We start from the raw sequence: 6,181 nt of genomic DNA, 5'->3' as shown, positions 1-6,181 counted from the left end.
CTATGTCCGACCGTGCGTGTTAGTTGAGTCGCTTCAGCGGCTAAGTCCAAAAAATTTCCAAAATGCAGAAAAATACACATAATTGAAGAAAATTGGGCTTGCTGTGCTTAATAATATCGTTAATAGATTAAAAATAAATTTCCGCTGTGTAGGCTGGGCCTTACTTGGACGGTACGAATTCTGCGGCTGTCCCGTGGTGCGTGGTACTTGAAACCAGTTCTGCGGCTATGTCCGACCGTGCGTGTTAGTTGAGTCGCTTCAGCGGCTAAGTCCAAAAAATTTCCAAAATGCAGAAAAATACACATAATTGAAGAAAATTGGGCTTGCTGTGCTTAATAATATCGTTAATAGATTAAAAATAAATTTCCGCTGTGTTAGCTGGGCCTTACTTGGACGGTACGAATTCTGCGGCTATGTCCCGTGGTGCGTGGTACTTGAAATCAGTTCTGCGGCTATGTCCCACCGTGCGTGTTACTTGAGTCGCTTCAGCGGCTAAGTCCGAAAATTTCCAAAATGCAGAAAAATATACATAATTGAAGAAAATTGGCCTTGCTGTGCTTAATAATATCGTTAATAGATTAAAAATAAATTTCCGCTGTGTTAGGTGGGCCTTACTTGGACGGTACGAATTCTGCGGCTATGTCCCGTGGTGCGTGGTACTTGAAACCAGTTCTGCGGCTATGTCCGACCGTGCGTGTTAGTTGAGTCGCTTCAGCGGCTAAGTCCAAAAAATTTCCAAAATGCAGAAAAATACACATAATTGAAGAAAATTGGGCTTGCTGTGCTTAATAAAATCGTTAATAGATTAAAAATAAATTTCCGCTGTGTTAGGTGGGCCTTACTTGGACGGTACGAATTCTGCGGCTATGTCCCGTGGTGCGTGGTACTTGAAACCAGTTCTGCGGCTATGTCCGACCGTGCGTGTTAGTTGAGTCGCTTCAGCGGCTAAGTCCGAAAATTTCCAAAATGCAGAAAAATATTCATAATTGAAGAAAGTTGGCCTTGCTGTGCATAGTAATGCCGTTAATTGACTAAAAATAAATTTCCGCTGTGTTAGGTGGGCCTTACTTGGACGGGACGAATTCTGCGGCTATGTCCCGTGGTGCGTGGTACTTGAAATCAGTTCTGCGGCTATGTCCGACCGTGCGTGTTAGTTGAGTCGCTTCAGCGGCTAAGTCCAAAAAATTTCCAAAATGCAGAAAAATACACATAATTGAAGAAAATTGGGCTTGCTGTGCTTAATAATATCGTTAATAGATTAAAAATAAATTTCCGCTGTGTTAGCTGGGCCTTACTTGGACGGTACGAATTCTGCGGCTGTCCCGTGGTGCGTGGTACTTGAAACCAGTTCTGCGGCTATGTCCGACCGTGCGTGTTAGTTGAGTCGCTTCAGCGGCTAAGTCCAAAAAATTTCCAAAATGCAGAAAAATACACATAATTGAAGAAAATTGGGCTTGCTGTGCTTAATAATATCGTTAATAGATTAAAAATAAATTTCCGCTGTGTTAGCTGGGCCTTACTTGGACGGTACGAATTCTGCGGCTATGTCCCGTGGTGCGTGGTACTTGAAATCAGTTCTGCGGCTATGTCCCACCGTGCGTGTTACTTGAGTCGCTTCAGCGGCTAAGTCCGAAAATTTCCAAAATGCAGAAAAATATACATAATTGAAGAAAATTGGCCTTGCTGTGCTTAATAATATCGTTAATAGATTAAAAATAAATTTCCGCTGTGTTAGGTGGGCCTTACTTGGACGGTACGAATTCTGCGGCTATGTCCCGTGGTGCGTGGTACTTGAAACCAGTTCTGCGGCTATGTCCGACCGTGCGTGTTAGTTGAGTCGCTTCAGCGGCTAAGTCCAAAAAATTTCCAAAATGCAGAAAAATACACATAATTGAAGAAAATTGGGCTTGCTGTGCTTAATAAAATCGTTAATAGATTAAAAATAAATTTCCGCTGTGTTAGGTGGGCCTTACTTGGACGGTACGAATTCTGCGGCTATGTCCCGTGGTGCGTGGTACTTGAAACCAGTTCTGCGGCTATGTCCGACCGTGCGTGTTAGTTGAGTCGCTTCAGCGGCTAAGTCCGAAAATTTCCAAAATGCAGAAAAATATTCATAATTGAAGAAAGTTGGCCTTGCTGTGCATAGTAATGCCGTTAATTGACTAAAAATAAATTTCCGCTGTGTTAGGTGGGCCTTACTTGGACGGGACGAATTCTGCGGCTATGTCCCGTGGTGCGTGGTACTTGAAATCAGTTCTGCGGCTATGTCCGACCGTGCGTGTTAGTTGAGTCGCTTCAGCGGCTAAGTCCAAAAAATTTCCAAAATGCAGAAAAATACACATAATTGAAGAAAATTGGGCTTGCTGTGCTTAATAAAATCGTTAATAGATTAAAAATAAATTACCGCTGTGTTAGGTGGGCCTTACTTGGACGGTACGAATTCTGCGGCTATGTCCCGTGGTGCGTGGTACTTGAAATCAGTTCTGCGGCTATGTCCCACCGTGCGTGTTACTTGAGTCCGAAAATTTCTAAAGTGCAGAAAAATATTAAATAAAGCGGTTATATAAGTAAGTATGTGTATGTATTCGAACATATACAAAATTTAGTATGATCGGAAATGATTAAGGAAGAGAAAAACTTAATTAAAATTTCTGGCGGCAGCCGAGGGGCCATCCGCCGGTGTCCGCGGCTCTGCCTCTTCCGTGACTGACGAATGCTGAGATAAGGGGGGTCCAGACTATAGTATATGAGCTTGGCGAGCGAGGCTCTCCTCGAGCAGGGGGAAGTCTGAGATTGGACTACCGGCCGCCGGGGACCCTGTCGCCGGCAGGCCATTCGCGCTTCCGCCCCGCGTTGGCTGAGGCAGTTTAGGGCAAGAGTGGCACAAGTGCACCGACCGCCGTGTCCTTTGGGGTCGGCGCCCGTCACCCCGCTCAGTGGCCGGCGAAGACCGGCCGAGTCTCGGGTTCGAGTCGGCACAGGACACTGAGTGCAAGAGTGACACAAGTAACGGCGTTCACGGGCGGCCTCTGGGAGATTGCCCTCAGTACCACCGGGCAACGCGGGGGACTGCAGGCCTCGACCCGCGCCGCTCGATCCCCGTTTAGGGCAAGAGTGGCACAAGTGCACCGACCGCCGTGTCCTTTGGGGTCGGCGCCCGTCACCCCGCTCAGTGGCCGGCGAAGACTGGTCGAGTCTCGGGTTCGAGTCGGCACTCGAGCCTGAGTGCAAGAGTGGCACAAGTGATGGTCTTCACGGGCGGCCTCTGGGAAGCTGCCCCTAGTACCAGCGGACAACAGCGAGGGACTGCAGGCCTCGGCCCGCGCTACTTGCGACCGTTTAGGGCAAGAGGGGCACAAGTGTATCGACCGCCGTGTAATTTGTGGTCAACCCGCGCTGTTGCCTGCGAAGACCGGCCGAGTCTCGGGTTCGAGTCGGCACAGGGCACTGAGTGCAAGAGTGACACAAGTAACGGCGTTCACGGGCGGCCTCTGGGAGATTGCCCTCAGTACCACCGGGCAACGCGGGGGACTGCAGGCCTCGTCCCGCGCCGCTCGATCCCCGTTTAGGGCAAGAGTGGCACATGTGCACCGATCGCCGTCTTCAACGGGGTCGGCGCCCGTCAACCCGCGCAGTGGCCGGCGGAGGCTCCGGTTCGAGTCGGCACTCGATTCCGAGTGCAAGAGTGGCACACGTGACGGCCTTCACGGGCGGCCTCTGGGAAGCTGCACTTAGTACCAGCGGACAACCGCGGGGGAATGCTTTCCTCGGCCCGGTGTACTTGCAACCGTTTAGTGCAAGTGGGGCACAAATGCACCGACCGCCGTGTCCATCGGGGTTGGCGCACGTCAACACGCGCGGTGTCCGGCGGAGGCTCGGGCTCGAGTCGGCCCTCGACTACGAGTGCAAGAGTGGCACATGTGACGGCCTTTACAGGTGGCTTCTGTGAGCCGGCCCTTAGTACCAGCGTGCATCCGCGGGAGACTGAAGACCTCTCCCCGCGCTGCTCGAACCCCGTTTAGGGCAAGAGGGGCACATGTGCACCGATCGCCGTCTTCATCGGGGACGGCGCCCGTCAACCCACGCAGTGGCCGGCGGAGGCTCCGGTTCGAGTCGGCACTCGATTCCGAGTGCAAGAGCGGCACACGTGACGGCCTTCACGGGCGGCCTCTGGGAAGCTGCACTTAGAACCAGCGCGCATCCGCCGGGGGACTGCTGGCCTCGGCCCGCTCTACTTGCAACCGTTTAGGGCAAGTGGAGCACAAGTGCACCGACCGCCGTGTCCATCGGGGTTGGCGCACGTCATCACGCGCGGTGTCCGGCGGAGACTCGGGCTCGAGTCGGCACTCATCTACGAGTGCAAGAGTGGCACATGTGAAGGCCTTAACGGGCGGCCTCTGGGAAGCTGCACTTAGAACGAGCGCGCATCCGCCGGGGACTGAATTCCTCTCCCCGCGCTGCTCGAACCCCGTTTAGGGCATGGGGGGCACATGTGCACCGATCGCCGTCTTCATCGGGGTCGGCGCCCGTCAACCCACGCAGTGGCCGGCGGAGGCTCCGGTTCGAGTCGGCACTCGATTCCGAGTGCAAGAGTGGCACAAGTGATGGCCTTCACGGGCGGCCTCTCGGAAGCTGCACTTAGAACGAGCGCGCATCCGCCGGGGACTGAATTCCTCTCCCCGCGCTGCTCGAACCCCGTTTAGGGCAAGAGGGGCACAAGTGTACAGAAGTCCGTCTCCTGGGGAATCGCGTGCTCGGCTGCCCTCAATGGACAGGCAGAAGCAGGGGTCTGCTCGTAGGTGACTCGGCACTCGAGTGCAAGATTGGCGCAAGTGACGACTTCTCGTGCGGTCACGGTGAGGCTGCCGGCGGTGTCTCTGGCTTCTGCCGCATATATATTCCCGTTCGTGCCCTCCACGTCTTCAGATTTCAAAGTCCCATCCGTGCGTGTTAGGTAGGCCGATTTTAGGGGACCTGCCGCTCGCATTCGGCCGGGTCGCGCTCTCTGAGGCTCAGACGTTACGAGTCTCCCCTGAAAACGCCGCGCTGGCACCTTATTTTGTAGGAAAATTTCACACTTCCTCTAGTTGAACTAACGGATGCGTCGCTGATAAATTGGCCCTTTTTCCGCATAAGACGATTCCTGAGCCTTGGGTGGTGTCTGGATACATCAGGAGGACACAACTGACGGAAGAAAAGCCCGGGTCCGTCCTCCGCCCGGCAGGGGAACGATTTTACGAAAAAGGCCGGCTTCGTTCCCCTTCCCGGCAAGCAGCAGGTGGACGATTTTACGAGAAAGACCGGGTTCGTCCACCTTCCCGGCAAGCAACAGGGGAACGATTTTACGAAGAAGGCCGGCTTCGTTCCCCTTTCCGGCAAGCAACAGGAGGACGATTTGACGTTAAAGACCGGGTTCGTCCTCCTTCCCGGCAAGCAACAGGGGAACGATTTTACGAAAAAGGCCGGCTTCGTTCCCCTTCCCGGCAAGCAGCAGGTGGACGATTTGACGATAAAGACCGGGTTCGTCCACCTTCCCGGCAAGCAACAGGGGAACGATTTTACGAAAAAGACCGGCTTCGTTCCCCTTCCCGGCAAGCAGCAGGTGGACGATTTTACGAGAGAGACCGGGTTCGTCCACCTTCCCGGCAAGCAACAGGGGAACGATTTTACGAAAAAGGCCGGCTTCGTTCCCCTTTCCGGCAAGCAACAGGAGGACGATTTGACGATAAAGACCGGGTTCGTCCTCCTTCCCGGCAAGCAACAGGGGAACGATTTTACGAAAAAGGCCGGCTTCGTTCCCCTTCCCGGCAACCAGCAGGTGGACGATTTGACGATAAAGACCGGGTTCGTCCACCTTCCCGGCAAGCAACAGGGGAACGATTTTACGAAAAAGACCGGCTTCGTTCCCCTTCCCGGCAAGCAGCAGGTGGACGATTTTACGAGAGAGACCGGGTTCGTCCACCTTCCCGGCAAGCAACAGGGGAACGATTTTACGAAAAAGGCCGGCTTCGTTCCCCTTCCCGGCAAACCCTTCGCCACCGCGATGCCGCGGCCCTCTGTCCCCCGGACACGGTCTATAGGCGGCGTATCGTGGACACACTGCAACCGACTCACTCGTAGTCCGGGCGCGTGCTAGACTCGCGATGCCAAACGGCGCTTCGGCGCTTATGCATGTCGAGTG

This window comes from Zootermopsis nevadensis, unplaced genomic scaffold, assembly GCF_977971745.1.
Source record: "Zootermopsis nevadensis isolate Lab colony 2312 unplaced genomic scaffold, Znev_1.0 Znev_ptg000237l, whole genome shotgun sequence".
NCBI lineage: Eukaryota > Metazoa > Arthropoda > Insecta > Blattodea > Termopsidae > Zootermopsis > Zootermopsis nevadensis.
The sequence above is the reverse complement of the archived record's forward strand: the minus strand, read 5'-3'. Positions refer to the sequence as shown.